We start from the raw sequence: 22,875 nt of genomic DNA on the forward strand, positions 1-22,875 counted from the left end.
CCACTTCCAGTGAACATCTGTTCCCTGGTACAGTAGCCAGTCACCGCCAATATGACTTTTTAAGTCCTATTTGTCAATACGGTGGACTGCCACTCATGCGCGACCATAAGTCTGGTGGCGCAAGACCACCAGACTCATAATCAGGCCCTAAGTACTTTACAGTCTGCTCACAAACATTCCAAGGAATCAATTGCTAAGGAAAAACAAAAGTGAAAAAAAGTATGTATTTATTACACAAATTGAGATAAAGAAAATTATAATTAGGTCAAATGGCAGTCCATAAATTGAAATATCTGCACTTTTGTGCAGTGGCACTTGCCTCAAAATACACTGCCAATGGAAACCTCCTCAGGAAGAGGCATCTAGTGGCCAGACCAGGCACCTCCAAGTGAGAGGAGGGGTTTGGTTTGGGTGCACCTGGGTTCGGCAGGGTGTGTAGTTTTGGAAGTGGTGACCTTGGGTATGGCAGGGGAGATTTGGGACGGGTGATATAGCATTTGGTGGGGTTGGATTGGGATGTGTGAGGTTCATTTGTGTTTTGTGAGGGTGGCATTAAGATGTGGAAGCGGTAGGTTGGGGTGCAGAAGGGGTAGATTGGTGTTTTCCATTGGTTGGTTGGAGTTTAGCAGGGGTTAGGGCAACGGTAAAAAAGTAATCTTCATTGGGAAAACGTTTAGGGTGTTCGGGAGGGAGTTGGGAGTTATAGGGAGTAACAGTGTCTGATGTGCATTTGTCTGTTGAGGGTGCAGCTGCTTGTGGGTCTGCGGTATGTGGTGTATGTTTGGGTGTGTCTTGCAACATAGGTGTCTGCTGTTTGGTGTGCGTGGATAGGTGTGCTGTGGAGATGTTCATTGTGGTTGTGGTGTATGTGGGGGTTGTGGTGGCATCAGTGTCTGGAGGTGCTGGGTGTGCGTGTTATGCATGTGAGTGTGGTGTGGCTGCAGTGCCTGTGGATGTACTGGGTGTGGGTGTGGTGCATATAGGTGTGGTGGTGGCTGTGGCATCTGTGGAGGTACTGGGTTTGGTGCATATTGCTGTGGTGGTAGCTGTGGTACCTGTTGTGTGCTAGTGGTGGTGCATGTGTGTGTGTGGTGTCTGCAGTGTCTGTGGTTGTGCTGAGGGGGGTGATGTCTGTATGTCTGGATGTACTCCTGTGTTTTTTATGGTGTTCATGTCTGTGTGGGTGTGTGGCTTGTGTCTGAGTGGGTGCATGCAAAGGTGTGAGTGTGCTTGGGACAAGTCTAGGAATAGGGAATTTGGATAGGGAAGGGGTGGAGGTAGCACACAAGGTTGGGACAATTGGGAGGATGCAGTTGGTAGACTACCGGGATCCGCCACCACTAGGGAGTGTTTGCTAGAGGAGGCCTCCAAAGAGGATGTTGTGGAACTGCCATCATCCTTTGCACTCCCCTCATGTGGAATGTGTCCAGAAATAGCTCACAGAGTGAATGCTAGTCACACACTGGAGGAAATTAGGTATGGGATTTCTTGCTGGTGGTGGCAGAGGTCTTTCCATCCTCACCGCCTCATAATTTGGATGGATGTCCTCTCCTGTGGGTGAAGAGGGGATCCACAGTTGCAGGGCCTGAGATGGCTGCAGGTGGTTCTACTGGTGGCAGATGTAGATGGACCAGAAGTTGTAGGACCACACGACTGGGTAAACAGTGCTGGGAAAGCCTTTCACATATGGGTGTAAATGTCCTGCATGATCTCTTGGGACTGATCTTAGGCTCCCAAGACTTGGTCAATAGTTGTCTGGGTGGGAGTGACCCCAGTAGCCTCCCACTGCTGGCCCACATTATCCCTCCCAGGACCGTAACCCCAGTAGCCAGTGCCCTTGGCCCAGTGTGCCCCATTCAACTAGATTCTGAGTAAGCTGGAGCTTGTGGTGCTTAGTATCAACATTACCCAGCACACGATCAGTGTTACAGTGGTAGGAAAACAGGAAGTGGAGCCTTCAATTGGCTGAGGTGTTACAGCTGAGGTGGAAGCTGTCGTTCTGAGCCTAGTGAGACTCACTGGAGCCGTCTGCCCATGGTGACCAGATAGACCAGGATCCTCATCGTCATCCAGTTACCAGGAGCATTGCTTCTGGCCACGTGATCTGGCAGTTGGACCTATTGGGAAATTGAGAACATTTTTATTAGTAAACGTGTGTATTAAACCTCCATATCCTTTGAGGCAAACAATGTAGATACCTAAGAGTAAAAAGAGGTAGAGATTATTATGATGATAGCTTTCAGATGTAATGAACATATTATCATGACGTTTAGCAATTTCAAACAGTACAACTTCAATTAAACATATCATAATATATTCTGAAGTGATTAGGAAGTATAGCTAACATCTACCAACCATTCAATCCAAAACAGTGGAGAGGTGAAATATGTAATTGACAATTCCAAGGCGTAGCTGACTTCAAAACAGACATTTACTAAGCCTGGGTGGAGTTCGCAGTACGCGGAACTTGGAGAAGTGCACAAAAAAAACTTCAGCACGCTATGCGAAGCTCCGCAAGCGGCAGAGTGCGTTAGACAAATGCTGTTTGCGATGATTTTCAGTGCCAGATGCTTGTCTGCTCTGTCCAATCATTGCGAACAGCACCATGCACAGCCCAAGCTGGCTCTGCTTCCTTTTCTGCCGCTCGAGTAGATTTTTACTCGAGCGGCAGCTTTCTCAATGCAAATGGACAGTTTCTCAACACGGACGGTCGTTAACATACGCGACCACTCACAATGAGAAATCTGACCTGCCGCGTTGAGTAATCTCGCCAGAAGGTTGATTTTCCATGCTCGCAGTCACCAACTTGAGGTTGACGATCGCAAACGAGGAAAATCTTGCCGGTAGGTGGATTTTCCTCGCTCGCGCTTGCCAACTTGACTATGACGAACGCGAGCGAGGAATAAAACTCTGGTCCGCTGCGCGAAGCAGAGTTTTTCAGAAGTCTGTGAGCTCCACGTACTGCAGAGTGTGGAAAACTCAGCAAATCCCGCAAGCGGAGCGGAGTTCACTGCCCAGACTTAACATTTACACAACTTGGATGGATGTTTGGCATTAATCATCACGCAGAGTTAATTTTTGCAACCAACACTTATAGTCAGACCAGTCATTTTTATACCTTACAATTTTTTTGTCAACACAGTTTGATTTGTAAAACTCATGACATCAATTCAATTGGTTGAGAAGAACAGAATAACATTCAGAAAACAACACAAACCATTTTCAGAAGAGAGCATTTAATAGAGATTGATCACTACATGACACCTTACCACAAGTTGAAATCAGTTGGACAAGAGAGAATGAGGGATATGACATAGCAATATTCTTTTGACAAAACTGAAACAGGGCACTGTGGTATTTGTAGGCAGTTCAAAGACTACCTTCCAACACTTGGTTTTGGAACATATGCAGTTGAAATGGGACAGACACTTACAATATTACACATATATGGGTAATGACATATTTGATATTGTAACACTTACAGGCACAATACCATCATGTGACATCTAATGGAGATTGACACCCGTGTTCTTAGGTGAAACACAATACATTCACACAAACAAATTATCTGATACTGATAGTTTGAGGTTTCTCTGTTATGAAAATATGTGCAGAACACATTGGCAACAGCTGAGTTGAGAGCAAACAGGACTTTCAAGCTCAGTGAGACAGAGTTATTCCTGTCAAGCCTTCTGGATGTAGATTCTTCTCCTTCTAGGGCATGAGTTGTAAGGGGTGACTGGGAAAACCACCACCAGTCCTCTGGGCCTCCATGTGACGCTTGTAGGCCGTGGAACGCAACCTCCCTCATAGAACATTCCACCTCTTCATAATTTCCTCCTGCGTGCACAGGTTGTTAGCTATATCATTCACTGTGTCAACTATTCTGGCCAACATTTGCCTTTTCTGAGATAGGGGTGTATTTTGGACTTGGATGAAAACACCTTATGAGTTTTTCCACCACAACACGGAATTCTCCCTCAGTAAAACATGGATTTTTGAGGCCTAGCATTGTGCAAAGAGATATGCTTGAATAAAAAATTAACCACAAGGTAATAAATGAATGTAACAAAAGGGGCCCAAAATAGGGAAAAGGAGCAAAATAACATCACTTAACTGGCAAAAACTCGGCTAGAAAATGTTGTGGTACAGTGGAATGACTAAGAATCATGCTATAAAGTGGAGTGTTTTTTATAGTGTGATATGTAGGTGTTTCCATCTGGCCAATGGACATCAGGTATGTTCTACTATCATCTATCCAATGGCTACAGTAAAGGTGCATTGTTGAGAGCGTACCGTGACGGACTCCGTCCGTCAAGCAACCACCGCTAGGAGACCGCCAACACAATGGTGAAATGTAGATCTGCTCGACGGGAACCGGCCGGCCTTACGATGTTGGAGTACTATTCACCAGCATTAGAGTCTGCCACATCGGCAGCAGTGTGCTACAACCGCAGCGGGAAACACTCTGTCAACTCACACGGTGAGTGAGCCTACATTCATCTAAATACGGCATGCGAGAGATCTTCAACTTGGCAGAGTACATGGGACCGTTGCCACAGTGGGAGAGCAGTAAGCCCGTCAAGATCTAAATCAAGCCCATAATGTATAATTAATTTTATGTTTTTGAATAGAAATAAGAATTTATTATGCTAATCTGTCATGTTAAATATGTAGCAAATTTGTATATGTTATTTGTTAAGAGCATGAGATAAATAAAGATTTTATACGGTATTTACTAAATATAATTTATTTAGTGTCCAAGAATTTCCAAATTTTATAAAGGAGTTTGTTTTGCAATTTTCAAATACAAAATAAATATTTAGATATTTTATAATAATAAAGATATATAACACAGTTTGTCAATTTTATTTATTTTTTAATATCTATTTAATGAAAATGTCTACATTGTATATTACATATATATTTTTACATATAAAAATCATTTTCATAGTTATGGGAAATTAATATTTTAATGCAATTTTATTATTATAGAAACTATGTAAATTAAACAGTCTTGTACGTTTTACATTTTTCAATAATTTTTACAATTATGGTTCATCTATTATATTACATTTATAAAACCAATTTTTGCATAATGCTTTGAGTATATATTTTATAATACTCTAGTTTATATTACTATTTATTTTATACTTTACATAATTTGTTCTTATGGCTATCACTTTTTTATGAGTTTTACATTGCTTATATATTTGTAAACATTTTTTTAAATTTTTAAAAAAAATCCCAATTATTTTCAATGGGTGATAGTCATTTTTCTTAATTTCATGAGGCGGGCAATATTTTTACCGCTAACTTCAAATTTGTAGTCTATTTGTCTCATTTTAGATTCATTTTGATGGAAGTAAATCACAAGGAGGTGCTGCTGTTAGTCAGAGTTAGTCTAAGATTTTTTGTATGGTTTTGAGGTTAGGAGGTTGTAGGGAGTACTTGTGGTTATAGTGTTTTTCAGTTTTTGGAAAATACCTTAGTTTTTGTAATTTTTAACTAGTGTTTTGATTTATGATTAATTTGAATTTGTTAGTAATGTATCATTATTTTATGTTCTGTTATGCACTTTGTGTTGATTATTGTGATGTATATGTTAAGGTTGGAGGCATTCTTTTAATGTGGGTGGGTATTATATCTTATCTTGCAGGTTTATGGATCTGAAAGTTTTATGTGGACATTTGGATTTTTTCGGTTCTGGTTCTAGTAAACCTATATTTTTATTTTTGATTTCCTATTAAGTTTCGGGTTTCCAGAATTGCTTTTTTTTTATGTTTGAAAGCTTTATTGAAGAATTTGATAACAAATGGAGATGTTGGCATACACAGAAACCATACATAAATCCAATAAGAAATCTTAATACTGCTAACATCAATGCAAGAAAACCAAAAAGCATTTTAAGAGGATTTTAAAGCTAAAGGAAAGAAGAGAGGGAAAGAGATAGGAAGGGAAAGAAGGGGGGAGGGATAAAGATAATAATACAGACCATAAACTATCAGATAAATACGGCATACGATCGAGTTATATAAGTCAGCAATACAAAATGACCAGCATAAACAAACAATAAAATTTTGATAAACCTAGAAGAGATAAAAAGAATGAGAGAGTTCAAGTCATTCAAGGGGGTTTAAAATTTTCTGCATTGAGAGGTATAGGCTTCTTCAAGGCCAGACGGTCAAGATACGTGGTGAGGGGTAACCAGAAAAGATCAACATTACGCACAGGTTTGCAAGTGGAGGCAAAGGAAACATCCAGTCTATGAAAATGACATAAGGAATTCCAACAGCCTTGTAAGGAAATGTTTGTTAGAGATTTCCAGTTAGAAGATATGTGATGGAAAGCAAGAGCAAGCGCCAGGTCAAAGAGACCGTGTAGGTGTACGGATAAGTTTAGAGATTCAGAAAGACTACCCAAGAAGAGAAAGAATTTGAGAAAGAAGCAGGAAGAGGGAAGATGCGATAAAGGCATGACCAAACCTTCCCCCAGAAGGTAGAAACGACAGGGCAGAGAAAGAGCAGATGAAAAAGGTCAGCATTAGGAGCACCACAAGTCCAGCATTTAGAATCAGAAGAGGGTGAAAAATGAGACAAAGAAAGAGGAGAGAGATAGAGTCTATGATACAGATAAAATAAGGATTGAGTAAGAGAAGCAGAACGGGAAATTTTTAAAGATCTGGACCAAAGCTTATCCCAAAGAGGAACAGACCAAGTACAACAAAAATCTGCTTCCCAAGAAAGCTCCACTTTAGTTTTGACACGGTTTGGATTAGGAGATACGAAGAATTTATAGATGAGAGATGCTTTAGGGAGTGTAGCAAGAATAGTAAGAAGAGGAGAGGGAGGTATTAATGAGGACGAAGAAGGGAGAGAATAGAAGCGGTCAAGGATAATTGCCATGAGGGTTGTGAATTTCTGCAAAAAGGACCGAGGGCAACGAAACAAAAGTTGAAATTGGGGAAAGGAACAAGGTGAAGTACCATCAAAGAGTTGGTTGACCCCCATTACGCCCCTCACTCTCCAAGATTTCCAAAAAATGGGTCTATTCTTTAAAAGGATAAGTGAATTATACCAAATAGAGGTATTTAAAAAAGATGTACGTGTAATAACAGAAGGAAGAACCAAAGAATTTAAAAGAGAAAAAGTGTGTTTGAATAAGGGAAACAAAGAGTAGGGATTTCTGGCAGAAAAACGTACCACTTCGGCGAAGGAGAAAGGTAATATTAATGAGTGCTCAATAAGGAGCCAAAGAGGAGTGAAAGGGGAAAAAGTTGATGAGATCCATCTCGAAGCTTGTCTTAAAGAAAAGGACCTATTATAAAGACGGAAATCCGGAAAGTTAACTCCACCATTAGATTTGGGTTTACGAAGAGTTGCGAGAGAGATTCTGGATTTCTTATTCTTCCAGAGAAATCGCGAAAGGAGAGAATCAATTCGCTTAAAGTAAAATGCCGGGATATGAACTGGTAACATGGAGAAGGTATAAATTAGAATAGGAGCTATCATCATTTTAATTGAATCCAGTCGACCCCACCAGGAGAGAAAAAGAGGATTCCAGGTTGAAAACAATTGATCAATCCTAGAAACAACTGCTGACATATTTAATTTAACTGAGGATGAAATAGAGTTGGAAAACCAAACACCAAGATATTTAATCTTTGAACTATTCCAAGCAAAACCGGTAGAGGAAAAAAAATGAGAGAGACAGGACGAGGTAAGAGGGAGAATTTCAGTATTATCTGAGTAATCTTATAGCCTGATACCAAAGAAAAGGAGTTAAATTCGGATAATAAAGGGGGTATAGATGATTCTGGGTCAGAAATAAACAATAAGATATCATCTGCATAGGCAGAAAGCTTCAATTGATTAGTACCGTATGGGCAACCAGAAATAGAAGTGTTATTGCGAATGGAAGATAAAAAGGGTTCAAGAGTCAAGACAAAGAGAAGAGGGGAGAGAGGACAACCTTGGCGGACACCTCTCCGAAGAGTAAAAGGTGAAGAAAGTTGTCCATTCACAAGCACCGAGGCCTTGGGAGCAGAGTATAACAGAGAGATCAGGGATATAAATTTGGAACCAAAGCCATGCCAATGTAATGAAGCAAACAAAAAAGACCAATCAACCCTGTCAAAGGCCTTTTCCGCATCAACAGAAATAGCAGCAAGAGGAGTTGAAAGTGAGGAAGCTTTATTTAGAACATTAGGAAAAAGGCGAGAATTGTCCGATGTAAGTCTGCCTTTAACGAAGCCACATTGTTCTTTGCCAATGAGATGAGGCATAAGGGGATCTAAGTGCATCGCCAGTAATTTGGCAAAAATGTTATAGTCCACATTAACTAAAGAGATCGGGCGGTAATTTTTACATAGCTGATGGTCGCGGCCTTCTTTGGGGATCAGACAAATGGTAGCATCCTGAAAGGTACCTTCTGCTTTGCCAGATGAGTAAAATGATTGAAAAAGGGTTAAAAGTTTAGGCAACAAAATGTCTGAAAAGTGCAAATAAGATTCCACAGGAAAGCCATCAGGGCCAGGGGTCTTACCTTTAGTAAGAGAGGTCAAAGCTATAGAAAGCTCATGCAGTGAGAGGTCAAGTTCAAGATCCGGAAAATTAAGATGAGAGTTAGACGGTTTAGGAAGTTTTTCAAAATACTTCTGAATAAGAGAAGGAGTGGGAGGACTTTCTGGGGTGTAGAGCTGCTGATAAAATAATTGAAATTGATCAAGTATTTCCTTATCTTTATGAAGAAGAGCACCGTCAGAAGAGTAGATAGAGTCAATAAGAGTGTGTTCTTTACGGGATTTAAGATAATTAGAGTTTACCTGACTTATTGCGGCCTCCATAATACCGGGCACTACTACGAAGAAGGATCGAAGAGGCATTATCTGTAGTTAATTTATTGAACTCCAGCTTTGCTCGCAAGAGATCCGGTGACATAAATTTGTCTGAGGAGGTGTAAAACTGATGTTCCAAAGATTTCATGTGCGCCAGAGAAGTTTTCCGCTTTTGAAGATATAGTTGTTTTTTCCGGGAGACAAAGTCAATAACGAATCCCCTCGCTGTGGCTTTAAAGGAGTCCCAAAGAGTGTGAGGAGATATACTAGGGTCAGAGTTAAAGAGAAAGAACTCCTCAACAAAAGAACGAAAAGAGAAGGAAAAATTGGGATCGGTGAGAAGTGCGCTATTAAAGCGCCAACGGGAGGGCTTAGGACGTGGTGGGAGCAGATCAAGATCTATTACAATGGGAGCATGGTCAGAAATGACAATAGGTTCAACAGAAGAAGACAATACATTCTGAGATAGAGGTTTAGAAAGAAAGATATAGTCAAGGCGAGAAAAAGATGAGTGGGGAGGAGAGAAGAAAGAATAGTCCAAAGTGTCAGGGTGTGTAAGGCGCCAAGAATCAATAAGATGTGATTGCGAAATGGTATTAAGAAATTGTTTGTGAGATTTGTGTGATGCGAAACGAACTGTGGATTTACGGTCAAGGAATGGGTCAACAATTTGGTTACAATCCCCGCCTAAAATAAATGAATCATCCTTATATTGGATACATTTCTTTGTAATTAGAGGCCAAAAAGAACAATCCGGTTGCACAGGACCATAAACATTGAAGACAGTTAAAGGAATAGAGTTAAGTAATAATTTGGCTAATATCCATCGTCCATCAGTGTCCGTCTCTTGAGACAGAACCGTACACTTTAGCCTTTTGTGACAAAGGATAGCAACTCCATTCTTTTTATTGTTGGAAGGTGAAAATAAGACTGTGCCCACGCAACTCCTTTTTAACTTAAGAGACTCAACATCATTAAGGTGGGTTTCTTGCAAAAGAACCACATCTGGATTATAAGAAGCTAAATGGGAAAGAACTCTCTGCCGCTTAATAGGATTAATAAAACCTTTTACATTCCAAGTAACATCTTTGAATTTACAAAGAACATAGAGTCAAATAGGACAGAAAAAGTAAAAAAGATGCATGTGCAAAAAAGCAGAGAAAGAGAAGGATAGGAAAAATATCGAGAAAATAGGTTAGAATAGAGAAATCGAGGACAAAGAGAAATGAGGAAAAACAGGACTTGATCAACAAGTAAAGGGGAACGAAAAGGAAAAAGGAAACAGGAAAAAAGGGAAAAGGTTACAAGAAGAGACAGTACATATCCCAGAGGGATGACTGAAATAAACATACCTGAGGGGAATACGAAATAGGACAACGGGGAAGTGGCGACACTCAACAAGACAGACCATCCAAAACGGGAAACCAGACCGGACCGCACCCGGACAAAGGACATGTCCGAAAACAAAATGGAGAGGACATCCATCCATCTAGATAAATAAATAAATAACATTTGAGATCAAAGAAACATACCAAGAGGAACAAAGGGTGAGGATTTAAGTACGATACACAATGCAAAGAAATGAGGAAGTTGAGAACAAAGAAGTCAAAAAGGGTCAATGAAGAACAAAAAGCATACACTATTATTAAACAAGGGAATGAAGTAGATTAAAGCGAAATGAGAAATAGGGAAATGTGTGACTTTACAATCTAATATTAAAAAACTAACATGTTGAAACAAAGACAGAAACATAAACAGATAACCTGTAGGGGAAGAAAAAGTTAGACATAATCAGGAAACCTGTAAGGAAGAAAAAAAAAACAATCAGCCACTGGAAGAGGAGGAAGTCTCCATAGCAGGATTAAAACGAATATGAATGAAGTTTTTGAGTTCAGCAGGGTCTTGAAAAGTCCATGTCTGATTTTGGTGAGTGACCTTGAAAGTACATGGATGAAACAAACCATATCTAGCACCAAGAGATCTTAGAGGGGCCCGCAGAGACAAAAATTCCTTCCGTCGAGAGGCAGTAGCATTCCAAACATCCTGAGAAAGAAACACTCTCTGCCCCAACCAGGAGACTTGACGTTTGGATCTAGCTGCTGAAAGAACGGAAAGAAGATCCGTGAATTTCAAAAAAAGAAGAATGACTCCCCTTGGCTTGGTTGATGTGGATGAACGAGCGCCGAGTCAATGAGCTCTCTGAATATTAAGAGAGGTGGTGGACGGCATATCCAAAAGCTTCGGGAGAAAAGAGGAGAAAAAGAGCACAGGATCATCCCCTTCCAAAGATTCCGGCAAACCATAAATACGTAGGTTATTCCTCCTATTTCTGTTTTCCAATTCCTCAGTATGTTGCTGGAGCGCCAAAACAGACTTTTCCAAAGAGGAAACCCGTTGAGATGTAGACTGAAGATCCGAAATCTGTCGCTCCACAGATGACACTCTATTATCCATGGATGACCATTTCTCTTCAAGAAACTGCATTTTATTGTTCGTTTCCTCTACAAATGGGCGAAGAGCATGAATTTCCTCTAAAAGCATCTCCATGGAAATAGGGGATGGTGATTTGTCTGGTGAGGAGGAGTCATGTTTCAGACGCTTAGAAGAAGTTGATGAAGGCAAGGATTTATTGGAAAGCGGCTGTGCCGAGGAGGTGCGAGGGAGAGACACTCCCACCATTAGGGCTGCCTTGGGAGGAGAGTCCGCTGTTGAAGGAAGTGAAGCTGTTGTCACCGGAGTGCTCCCTGAAGGAATAAAGACGAATTTTGGATTGCGTAGTTTGCCCATAGAAAACTAGATGTTTGCAACCATGGAGTAGGTAAGGAGACTGTAGAGCGAGGAAGTCCAGGATATGAAGGAGCCCACTCACATGCAATGCAGTAACAATGTCCATAGGAGAGCAAGGAGAGTGGCTAGAAAGACAACTCAGGAACAGACAAGGCAGTCCATGCACACTAGGAAAAGAAATAATGACATCTATTGTGAAGAAGATTGATGGGGAAAAAATGTCCAAAAACTTAAATAAAGTTAAATAAGCACGGAAGGCAAACAAGTGTAGGACTATACTAAAAGTCTGCAAAAATTGGTGCCAACATCTTGAGGAATGTCCAAGCCAAGGTATAGCTGAATGCAGCTGGAGGGAAGCCAAAGAGTTATGTCAGGAATGCCACAATATGAAAAATTACCTCATTCCTGTAGTGTGTAGGAATATAAACGACAAGGCATCCATAGAGGTATGTCAGCCTCAAAAAAGCTTGAAAACTCAGTTTCCAGGTGGTAAAAAGACATCAAAAAAGGCTAGTTTGAGGATGAAGGAAGCAAGTGGTGTAAGCCAGTAGCAAGCGCGAGCAACACGCACTAGACAAAATGGCGGCCTCTCTGAGGGAAAAGCGAGCGCAGCCAAAATAGGGTCATACTGGCTCTAAAAACTGAAAAAATAGAGCTCACCAGAAGCGCGCTGCCTTCCGGTAGCGGAATCCATCCTCAGGAGCGCTCGGCATGCGGATGAAGTCGGGACCGGGATGAAGTAAAAGCTCCGGTGCGCCGGATGTCCCGAGTCAGGCGGCCTTCTTTGTCGGCGCCGTGACCACGCCCCCTCCAGAATTGCTTTTTTTAAAAACACTTTCTAGGGCTTTTTTATTGTTTATTAGGACTTTGCATTACTTAGATGGATCTCTATTGCTCTAGTATTATTATTTCATTTTGTTGTGGGCTTTTTGGAATAAAAGTTTCGCTTTTTGATGTAGCGATTATATTTTTGACTACATTTATACAGATGAGGAAATGCAGAAATAGAACATAAATTAATATAAAAATAATTTTATGTGGGTAAGAAATGTTATATTTTGTTATTTATGTACATTTCATGTTCTTGGTACTTTTGAAATTGCATTTTATGTGTTGTAATTATATTCTAATTATTTTTTCTGATTTGTTGTATTTGTTACATAATTAATCTATAAATTATATGTATTCATCAGTCCTATTTGCAATTTCAGTTGCATATATTTTTAAGCTGATGTATAAAAATAATATGTTTATAATTTATTTAACAAATATTTTAGTTATGCGGTTTGGATTATTTTTTTCGATTCATTGGGTTCTGTGCAGGATATGCATTTTTTTATGACAGGGTTTTAGCTACTGATTCAAAGAAGTGTATACTTTTGTTGTTAATAAGGAGTTATATTTTATATTGTAGCAAATGGTACATTCTATTTAGGTTTAGTTTAGGTTTAATTTGGGTTATTGATAATTCAACTCGTAGTTGTTGGTAGCTTTGTTCCTTTTGTAGACCTTCTATAAATTTATAGAGTGTAGATTTATTTCTGCGTACGGTGTACTGGACAGTATTGTGCCATCCTTCTAATGTGTTGTTGGCTTTGGCTTGTTAAGCCAAGGTGCTGTTGTAGACATTCCACCATGGAATTTGGGTTGGGTTCTGCGTCCAGAGCGGTGCAGTGCGTAAACCCAAGTGTCTTCAAAATAGTACATTAGTATGCTCTGTTTGTTTTTGTTTTGTAGGTAGAAAAGTATTTCTATAAGTAAGTTGTAGTGGTTAGTTACCTCTGTGACAGGGACATAGGGTGGTGCAATCATGTTTTTAAATTTAAAGGCCTATTGGCTGTTTGTTGCACATTCTATACTTAGTGCATTTTGTTGGAGTTGTCTTCAAATGCTTTGGTTAAAATGATAGCAACAGCCTGGTATGGATACTTGTGGGTAAAGTTTTAACCCCTTCCGTGTTCATGACGGATTGGTTCCATCATGAGCACAAGTGGAAGTGTGCACATGATGGAACTATTCCTTCATGAACACACTTCCAAAAATCCCTCCGCTCAAAACAGCAGAGGGATTTCCTATTTTTTTTTTACCTTGGGAGGTGGGGAAGAGCTTCCCCAATCTCCCAAGGCATATTTGTTGTTTTCCTTGTAATGACGATCACACACATGGCATCAGTTTCACAGTTTCTGTGCTCTTGGGGATATCTCAGCCCCCTGAGCACTGAAACACATGGGAGAGGGCAAGCCCCAAGCAGGGATCCACCCACTAGCCACCAAGGAGGGCAGAGCAGAGATATTATAAGGCATAGGCAAAGTGGGCTCTGCCCAGGGCTCCAGCCTTTCAGGGGCCTCCTAATATAGCCAGCTCTGTTCAGCAGAGAGTTTTGCCCGGATGACCTGGAATAATTGTTAAACACATTGTTTTAAATACTGTTTTCTTCTAATTTATTTTTAATGTGGGTGATGTGAGAAAGTATTTTTTTTAGATCCAAGTAGGACACATATGAGAAATGGGAGGGTGTCACAGAGATTATTTGCAGTAATATTAGTGAGCTGCTGATGTGTGACAATATTGAAAACACACATTTAGAATTTGGACGAGTATGCCTGTGCACTGTCAGTGACCTGGCCAAAGAGGGCATGAAAAAGCTGAAGTTGCATCATAAATTTAAAACTGTTCCAAACAGAGGCCTCCAAAATACATTTGGCCCAGAACCCCCAAAATACTTAGGGCAGAGTGGCCCCTTGGGCAAGGGCTTTGCTCCCCCATTTTATTCTGCCACAACCAGTCTTTCTGCCCCCCTGGGGGGAAGATGGGACAGTAGCCCCCAATCTGCCCACCCTGGGGGGCAGAAAGCACCCTAAACGCCAGGGATTCATTTTTTATAGGCCAGGGGTGGGGGCTGCTGGCCAGAATGGGAATGCTAATACCCCCACCCTTTCCCACAAATACGGAAAAAAAAATCTGACCCTCCCAGGAGGCAGATGGGGGTAATAGCCCCTAATCAGCACCCCGGGGGGGGCAGAAAGCCCACTAGGCACCAAGGATCTTATATTTTTTTAATATGTAGGGGTGGGGGTTGCCCAGAATTGGCATGCAAATGCCCCATTTTTTAAAAAACTTTTTTTATTGACTTTTAAAGACATATTCATAATTACAATTAACATTGTTATCGTGACAACATTCAAGGAATCACATCATCTTCCTAGGCACATAAATAAACACAATCAACAATCCTCTCCCCCCGTAAATGGACAGAGAGTCATGTTATCAAGGAAGGAGATTGTATCTTGGTACAGTCCTCCCCATTCTAGCCAACTATCATCAATAATTTGTAACTTGTAAGTAGAGTCACTAATCCCTCCCTCCCTCCAGACAGTCAAGGGAAACTCAAGGTCCTCCAACCATCAATATCCTAAACATAGGTCCTTGCCCAGTCTACTTTCTCCCCCAAGGCCCAACCCGCCATTGAGCCCACCAGCTATAAAGAAAGCAGGGTATCTCCCTGAATCTCTCAATAGTGGAGGGCCTCACTTACTCCACGGTGGCATAACCATGGTTGAGGGTAGGGAAGTCCAACCCAAGGTTAAATCACTTTATAGTCACAGTAGCCAAAAGGAAACTTACATAAACTTTCTATTACATAACTGCCAGGGGTCCATGCGTCTCAGCACCTGAAACAGCAAAAATATCCAACTTTTGTCATGTGCAGGGGAGGGGTTGATGGGGGGGGAACGTCCAAGCCCACCCAGCAAGCCAGCAGGGTAAGGAACTAGACCCTTGTCCATCTGTGAGTCTACTCCCCATTCCCGACCACTTCGTTCTGACTGTCAGTGTCAACCGTCTGCCTTGACTCCCATGCCTGAATTATGTCACCCCCAGGGTTCCGCATACGGCTTGTGCCTCTTAGTTATCCTATCCTCTGCTATCAGCGCCCCTTCTTCTGCTCTTGCCCAGCTCGAGACATCTGCCTCCCATACAGTCACCAGTAGCGCAGTCTGTGATTTCCAATGGAGAGCTATCCTCCTTTTGGAATGAACTCACTCTGGTCCGCATGGACCAACATATGCATATTAGGGAGGAGCCTCAAGCCCAAAGCTTTGCTTAAAATCTTAAAGTCCATGTTCAACATAGAGAGAGGCTGAAATTCGGTTAAGTTAGCTTGGGCCGCCTTAGTTTTCGGCAACAGAATCACTAAGGCTTCCTGAAGCATGGGTGGCAGCAGTCCCTCGTGCAATGCAGAGGCATACATACGTTCCAGCTGTGGGGCCAAGACGTCCACGTAAGTACTGTAAAAGTCAGCCGGTAGGCCGTCAGACCCAGGCATTTTCCCACGGGCCATCTCCCGAATTGCCGCCCAAATTTCGCCTGCCTTAAGGGGCGAGGCCAGCTGCTCGCTGACGTCACAATCTAACTGTGTCAAATGTTGTTCAGCCAGGTATATCATCAGTGTTTCCCCATGTGGTGGCCCCGGGGAGACGTAGAGCATCTCATAGTATTCCCTGAACGTGTCATTGATTGCCTTCTGGGACGTTATAACGTGGCCCTGGAAATCCGTGACACTCACTATAGGAAATCCCCTACCATCCGGTTTTATTAACCATGCTAGTAGTCTCCCGGCCCTACCCTTCTCCCTGTGCTGCGTGGCCCGATACGCTTTGAAATCTAGGGTTCGCAGTCTGTCCCAGGTGGAATTGTACAGGCTCCTCACTTCTGCCAGTTTCCCTTGGTTCTGGGCCCGTTCAGCTATCTCCCTATCCAATAACAGAATTTGGGCCTCCAAGTCATGCAGTTCCTGCGTGACTAATCTCCTCGTTCCCACCGACATGCCCAAACAATGGCCCTTCGTCACCACCTTAAATGTCTCACACTCCACCAAGGTAGAGCTAGCGGTACCATGGTTGGACACAAAGTAGTCAATGAGGGCCTCAGATAAGCCCTGCCAGAAGCCATCATTCTCTAACATGGTCGGGTTCAGAAGCCATCGTGGGATCCATGCACTCTCAGGGACTGGGACAAGCTCCATGAGAAACGGGCTATGATCAGAAAGGGACCTGCCCAGGTATTCCGTACCAGACAACATGGGGAGAGCGTGGTTGACCAGAAAAACATGTCAAGGCAAGTGTACAAATCATACAAGTGAGAGTAGAACAAATACTCCCTTTGAGTAGAATGCTGTAGCCTCGAAACATGCTGCAGGTCCCACCCAGTGGCCCAGCCCCGGAGCCCCTTAGCTGTGGTTACCGCCGTGGTACCCCCCAGAGGGGGGGTTGATCGATCCCACTGTATATCATATACACAATTGAAATCCCCTCCCAACAACAAGTGTTCATGAGGGAATCCCGCCACCACCCCAGATAACCTATCAAGAAAGGAGAACTGGTCTCGATTGAGCTCATATATGCTACCCACCGTGATTTCTTTTCCTTTCAGCGTGCCAGAAATCACTACATACCTCCCTTTGCTGTCTACCACCTTCCGGGAAAGTTGAAAAGGGACCCCCGGTCGAACCCACACCAAAACCCCACATCAGAAGGCTGAATCGTAGTTGCAAAAAGCTGCCCTCGCCACCTTCGGCTCAGGTGCAAAACTTCCACATCAGTAGGGTGGGTTTCCTGCAGTAACACCATGTGTGCCCACCTGCGCTTAATATAGTTCAGGATCTTATATCGCTTAGACGGGGACCCCATACTCCTGATGGTACAGGTCATAGATTTAAACCCCTCAAGAGGAAAATCAGAACCAGCCATCAGATCTCGCGCCACTCCCCCAGACTGCCCGACCCCAGCACCAATTAACTGAGACACTCCAGACCCCTGGCCAAAAAAACAAACCCAAAAATATCAACTCCCCATCCCAAGAGCGGACTGACAACGGCCAGCTGCCCAAACTCACACACAATTCGCATGGTGGTAATGTATACCAGTTCGGAAAGGCCCAAGACAAACCAGGCTAGGACCTGCGTGGGGGCGTAGCGAGCAAGTTCAGTGTACTTTGACTCTATAAAAAAAGATTTCTCACATTCTTACGGTGTCAGCCCTAAGGGGCTGGTCTGGCCCAAGCCCGGGGGCTCTCCCCCAGATCCCTCCCCCGTCACCCCTCCACTCTTATCAGACAACAGCAAAATGATATCTCCTCTGCAGCTTTCCCAAACCACCACACAAAGAGAGAATGTAAAGCAGAGTGGAGGTCAGCAGAGAGAAGAGAGAAAGGAAATTGAAAACAGGGGGGAAAAAGGCCCTCTGCAGGACAGCCAGCACTACATTTCATTTGAGGTCTGCAGGGTCACTATAGGCAACACTCCACTTGTGGCCTGGGAAGCATCCGAGTCCATTGCCTCTTCCCCATATTTCACCTCAGAGTCTTTCTCCGATAAGGAGTCTCTAGCGTGCATCAGATGGGCCACTGCCCCCAGCGCTTCAGCCCTTTCCATCGCTGTCTGGGATGGGCTCGGTCTCTTGACCTCTCTACTCCTTTGACGGCACCTCGTCCGCTTCCCCACCCACCACTCTAGTGCTGCAATGCCCCTGTTGGGTCTCCTCATTGCGCATTGGTCCCCCACCGGATCTGTGGCCAGTGTAATCCTCACCCCTCTCTCCCCTGAGCCTGGCAGGAACGGGGTTTCCCCCCTCAATGTTGAGGTATGCGACCGCAACCCCCCTGGGACAAATGGGGAGGGAAAGAAGTCCAAGTCCGCCCAGTCGAGAGCCGACTCCCCACTCAATGCCAACAGTCCCGGAGGCCGCCACCTTGGGCCATCAGTGCTCCTGACCTCCGTGTCAGCTCCCGAAATCCCTGGGCCAGGTGCCTCCTCAGTCATCAGAGACAGTAGCCCCCTTCCTCAATGCCACTTGGTGGCCAACTCCCAGTGGCACTGCAGTGCCACGGCCCCAACCTCTTCAGGCTGTCCCCAGACTCCAGGTGACTGCCACCACCTTCTGGGGGCCATCTCAAACCCCCCGCCACAGTGGAGACAGGAGGCCAGGCGCCGCCAAGCCACACAAAGTCCCGCACTAAGGCCGGCCCCAACGCAGCTGCCGCTTGATGGGCTCAGACCTGGGCTCTCAGGCCATCTCCGGAACCAGGGGCACCAGCCAGGCAGAGAGAGGGTCTGCTCCGGGGTCCGGGCCTCTCTGCAGACCTCCACAGTAAATGGTGCCTCAGGCACCCTCTCCACGCAGGTCCTCAGCTCTCCCAACGGGCATGCTCCGCCCCGACTTCCCAGCAGTGCAGCTCAAAATGGGCAAAAAGCAGCCAGCGTACCCTGGTCCACAAGGCTACATACCCGAGGGTCGAATCACAATCGGGGCCTCGCTGTGCCATAGTTCGCCTCCTAATTGGGCCGCTGCTAACTCCGCCAACTCTCGGCATCTCCCACTGCCGCCTCAAGCTATTGCAGGGACGGGAGGCCTCTTTCCACCGCCACCGATCAGCCCAAAGCCCCGCGCTGAGAGCCTGCCACGCTCCAACCGTGGTGAATCAGCCAAACACCGGGTTGCTCCAGTGCGTCACGGCCAGCCCTTGACTCTTTCTGCAGGGCCACGCCGCCATCTTAAGGCCTCCTCCTCCCGCAGCTTAGCTCCACTCTGCCAGGGCACGCAGCCAGTTTTCGAGCCCATATAGTAATGCAAACCACTCCCGCAGCGCCCCCCCACTGTCACACTGAGCTCTTGCGCCCCCATGCACCAGTAGACAGGAGAATTGACGAGGCTGGCGCGGAGCTCAGAGCTCACACGTCCGCCATCTTCTGCTCCGTAGCCATGCCCGGCATGCCAATGCCAATTGCTACAGCCTTTCTGCCCCTTATCTGCCCCACTGGGGGGGGAGAAAGCCCACTAGGCACCAGCGTTTTTTTTTCTAATTTCGGGATGAGGGCTGCCCAGAACGGGCATGTCAATGTCCCCACCCCCCAAAAAAAATGCCACAGTCTTTCTGCCACCCCAGGAGGCAGATGGGGCAGTAGCTCCTGATCTGCCCTGGGGGGCAGAAAGCCCACTAGGCACCAGGGATTTTTTTGATATGTAGGGATGGGGTGTGCCCAGAATTGGCATGCCAATGCCCCCACCCCAAAAATATTTGCCAAAGTCTTTCTGCCCCCCGGGAGGTAGATGGGGCAATAGCACCTTATCTGCCCCCCGGGGGCAGAAAGTCAACTAGGAACAAGATATTTATATTTTCCAAAGTTTGGCGTGGGGGCTGCCCAGAATGGCCATGCCTATGCCCCCACACCCCCTCACAAAATGCCACAGACTTTCTGCCCCCCAGGAGGCAGTTAGGGGCAATAGCCCCTGATCTTCCCCCCCCCCAAGGGGGTCAGAGGGCCAGTAGGCTCCAGGGATTATGCTGGCTTTTTTGTACAAAGGGGTCGGGCTGCCTAAATGGTCATACCAATGCCACCACCCACCCAAAAAATTGTCACAGTCTTTTTGACCCCCTTGGGTACATATCGGGGCAATTGAACCAGATCTGCCCCCCCCCCCCACAGGGCAGCAGAAGGCCACTAGGCACTGATCTTTTTTTCACAATGTGCCTAGATGTGGATTTTGGGCTCTAGAGCAGCCGGCACATAGGGAAACCAAGCAAACCTGTACATTTTTGAAAACTAGACACCGAGGGGAATCCAGAATGGGGTGACTTGTGTGTCTCAGATAAAATTATGTGATTTGAGATGTCATCAGTGATGTCATCAGTGATGTCACTGACCATGTTATGAATGATGTAATATGTGATGTCATGAGCAGTGCATTGCGGGTGCGCGAGTTATAGTTAACCAAACTAACTATAATGGTGGAATTTCTATGGTTTTGTACGAGTGAAATGTCCAGGTAACTATAACGTTCCTGAAACCTCTATTTTTTTTTTGTGAATTTCAAAGGTTTTTTAAATGCTAATTTCTAACTACAATGTCCCTGAAACCTATATTGTTTTTAATTAAATTTAAAAAAGACGTCCATACTTTTTGTAGTGAAACACTAACTGTAACAGTAGTCTGTTATAAGTTATAATTTAACAATGTTTGAAACGTAATTAGCAGTAAATAACAAATAAGTATGGAAAAAGTGTGACGCAGCAGCTATAATACCTGACTTCGAACAACAGCGTTCACAGTTCGATTCCCGGCTCCAGCGGCACATTAGCCCACCACCATGTCACTGCGGGCAACATCTTGCTTAATCTTTCCGATGACCAAGAGCACCGGCACACCTTTCCAGGTGCAGCTGTACGCTTTACAAATGCTCACATTTTTTTTATTTACAACCATAGCGATGAGAAATATTGGCACGTTTTTTTCCACTCAATCTTGAAAGATTTTTTTTATGTCTTCTATTTAGAATTACGGCAATTAATAGATGTATTTAGTCATGAGAATGGAAATGACCCGGTTTGCCGAGTATCAGTTTCTTAAGCTCTCCAACGTATCTACATATTAAGGACCGTATACGTGTTAGGATCGAAATCGAAACCTTTACCGCTTCACATTTTGTAACTTTTCCCAACACGTGCACAAATTGAACAGTTAAAATGTGAGCACGTGTCAACTGTAAAACGTGACAACTAAATGGGTGGGGCCGCATCTTCCTTCCATACACTACTCAATAACCAAAAACTATATAAACCACACCCGTTGTTCGATTAGTTTTGTTGTTGCGAGTTATTTACGCGTGTCCATTCTGTGATGCAAGTTCCCTTTTCTAGCGTCGGATTCTTCTTTTGCGACAACAAAACATATTACGGAGTTGTAATGGCATAGTAGGTATTTGAAATACGTAGCTATTTGTGAATATTTGAAGATTTGTATTTAGAAAAAAGTGTTATTGATTCTTTTTTGCCATTTTTATGTAATGTCACCAGGTGGTATTGAGAAACACCCAGAATAGAGGAAACACTGTTCCTTTTCTGGTTCCTTTGAGGTTATATACTGTGACTATGTACATCGTAATAATCAGAGTATAGCGAACTTCAGAGGTGTTAGTGACCCGTCGACGTGAACACTAAAGATTCATATCTAACATCAGCAACTTCTGATTCTTACTTTGTTCCCCCCCTGGGGTCATATAGTGTGAGTATGTATATTGTAATATTCATATTCATACTGACCTAAGTGGAGTTCATGACCCGTCGACGCGAAGACGAAGCATTTTGAAGACCCAGAGAAAAGAAGATTTGAACATATTCCCAGCTGGAAAATATTTCATTATTCATCTTGTTTTCTGTTCATCACTTTATTTTCCTTTTCCTTTGGTCTGGTATCAGTGACACTGTGTATTGTAGTACACTGTCATATTTTCAGACAACAAAAGTTGGAGATTTGTCGGCACCAGGTGTAAACCATCTGAAATGCAGCTTACTGACCTTTATAACTTACTTGATCAGATATTTTTACAGTGAGAATATTTTTCGAAATTGCAGTTTAAGAAAAGATTGTTTGCATATGTACTTTCTTACTGAATGCCTTTGATAAACCCTACATTTCTTAATTGATATTTTGGTAATTCTCTTTTTCTCTGTTGTGCTTCTTATTCTCGTTCTCCCTATAGAATATATTGGAATAGTAGTGTATATATTACTACTATCTTATGTGTTTTTAAAGGAGTACGTGATGTGTTACCAAAGCAGTGAGCGACCTCTAACCACTACGACAAAACTTTTCAGAGTTCCACAGAATATATATTGTAAAAATTGTGTTTTTTTTGTTTTTATCCTTATTGTTCTTCTCCTGTGGAATACTATAAACTCACCCTGTACATTTCAAGACTGTGAGTTTATAGTTTTTTAAAGGGGTTGGAGATCTATCGCTGCGATAAATTTACAATACATTCTACAGTTATTTCCGTTGATAACTAGTACCTCACACTTTGTAACACGGCTAATGTTTCATGAAAAAGTAGTTGCTAAAAAAAATTGTATACATAGTGCCTCATGTAATGTTTTGAAGAAGCATACATTTCTATCTAATATCACGTCATTTGCTTTTAACTGTATTTTACTGATTGTTGTTGTTCTGACCTGAGATGATGTAGTGCGGGAGTGTTTGTTGTAGCACTTCTTTTCTACTTTATCTAAAAGTAACTGATGCCCTTTTATATTAACAAGAATATGGGGCAACACTTTTACAAACTATAGGCGACAAAAAAAGGGAGGTTGTGGCAACGCTTAAGGGATATTTTATGAATTACGTTTTTATTTGTCACCCCTTTGATATATACAGCTTCAGTTTCCGAAGAAAGTATATTTGTAATTGCTTAATAAAAACC

At 43.3% G+C, this 22,875-nt stretch overlaps 1 long non-coding RNA gene across 1 annotated transcript in view; it reads right to left on the reverse strand.

Moving 5' to 3' along the window:
- Nucleotides 1-315: 315 nt before the first annotated feature.
- The window catches only part of LOC146859734 (uncharacterized), a 212,771-nt gene continuing 190,211 nt past the window's right edge, over nt 316-22,875 (reverse strand). Inside the window, exons 2-3 of the long non-coding RNA XR_014979048.1 lie at nt 10,189-10,325; nt 316-2,117 (exon numbers count right to left, since the gene is read on the reverse strand). This is a non-coding gene — a long non-coding RNA (uncharacterized LOC146859734). The remainder of the gene's footprint in view (nt 2,118-10,188; nt 10,326-22,875) is intronic.

The sequence above is a fragment of the Triturus cristatus genome, chromosome 3_1, assembly GCF_964204655.1.
Source record: "Triturus cristatus chromosome 3_1, aTriCri1.1, whole genome shotgun sequence".
In the NCBI taxonomy this organism is placed as follows: Eukaryota; Metazoa; Chordata; class Amphibia; order Caudata; family Salamandridae; genus Triturus; species Triturus cristatus.